Consider the following 1,733-nt stretch of genomic DNA (forward strand, 5'->3'; position numbering starts at 1 on the left):
GAGATAAAGTTCAAATCAGGCGGGTCTTTTCAAATTCCTGACATCACGCATGTCAGTTACAACACTGGCTGACGTCTACAGCTGTCACGCCTACCAAGGCTACTTTATCGGGATATGGAAATGTCCAAGCGTGATTTTCTCTCACCTATCATGACGTATAAAAGGGGTTTTCGACTGTTTATTTTCTCTCACCGCTCACAAAGAATTCAAAATCTCTCAAAGAAAAAACCCTTTTCTCTCACTACTATTCATCGTCGTTCTCACTGCAACAATGGTCGGTTCGTCTGACACTTCATCGTTTGCTAATCAATCCGCCTCCATTATGATGTTGAATATAAAGCCACACCAGAATCTTACCTTTGATCTTGATTCTTCTCGATACACTGAAGCACTATGGCTGATGATTGAGTGCCTGTGTTTCTCGCCACTGGCTCCAACTTTGACCATGGCAGAATCTGTTCCCTTGTTTCATCTTTCCAAGGCATAATCCTTCGCCAACTACAGTCAAGCTGATGGGGTTATCACATTCGAGGTTGCTTCATACAAGACTTCGATCTCCAAAGCTCGTTTCTGCAGACGATTAGGGTTTACTGCTACAGAAGGGCTTGTCGATCCAGACTTGATTTCCTCAACTGACCTCATCAACATGTTCTAACAGATGGGATATATTAGGGATATCACATTGATGTCAAAGTTTCGGAAGACCAATCTACCCCCAATGTTGAATGGCCTGTTCACTCTCTTGTTCAAAAGCTTATATGAGAGGTTTGTTGGGTCTGATAGTGCAAGTAAGTTATTTTGCACTTTAATCTATGGTCTCTATACTGGAGTGAACTTGGATTATGGGGCTATTCTCTAGGCACAACTTATTCAAAGCACAGTCTCAACTACTCGACATTCCGAGATTTCCTGTGCTCGGTTCTGGTCCGTTATCGTCAAACGAGCCCTAACTCACTTCCAGGTTCCCTTGAACGATGACTCAGTCATGGATGCAATTCCGTTTTTGGAAAAATCATCCTTCATGGTTTCTGATGCAGGCAAATTCAGGTTTGTCGGTTATATTCCTGAAGCGATGTTGTTGAATGTTCTGACTGACAATGTGATAGTGAATGAGTATCGAAAGCTTCCTGTATCTGGTGTTCGACCTACGTCTGAAGAACTAAGGAAATCTATTGAAGAAGGAAGAAAGGCTAAAAAGGGGAGGAAAGAGAAAACTGAAGGCTGCTCCTTCGGAGGATGTGCCAAAACCAAAGAAGATCAAGAAGCAAGCTCGTAAACCGAGATCAGCTTCTCCGATTGCTCAGGAGGCTACGAAATCAAGGACTCATTTGGATGTTCAGAAGACTAATCCAGTTCAGAATGAAGTTGAGGATACAGCTGCTACTTCAAATCCAATGGTCTCGGAAGCCACTCCAACCGAACCACTTCAGAAGGTATCATCTCCAATAAAAACTTCTAATCCTGTAACAGATGACTTCTTCCAGGTGCCTACTGTACCATCTTCTCCTGTTACCATAACTATTCCAATCACTTCCATTCCTCCATTACCATCGAAGACTTCTGTGGGTGTTTCTATTCCACAGATTTCTGTTTCTTTATCTACTCCATTTTAAACAGATTCTACTGCTACAACAACTACAATCTCCATGAGTACACCTAAAGTTACTGTCAACGTATCTGATATGGGGGCATGTGTTACTTTCGGTGCTACAGTTGGTCCAAGCACCTCTACA

Source organism: Lactuca virosa, chromosome 1 (assembly GCF_052849685.1).
Source record: "Lactuca virosa cultivar CGN04683 chromosome 1, Lactuca_virosa_CGN04683_v6, whole genome shotgun sequence".
Classification (NCBI taxonomy): domain Eukaryota; kingdom Viridiplantae; phylum Streptophyta; class Magnoliopsida; order Asterales; family Asteraceae; genus Lactuca; species Lactuca virosa.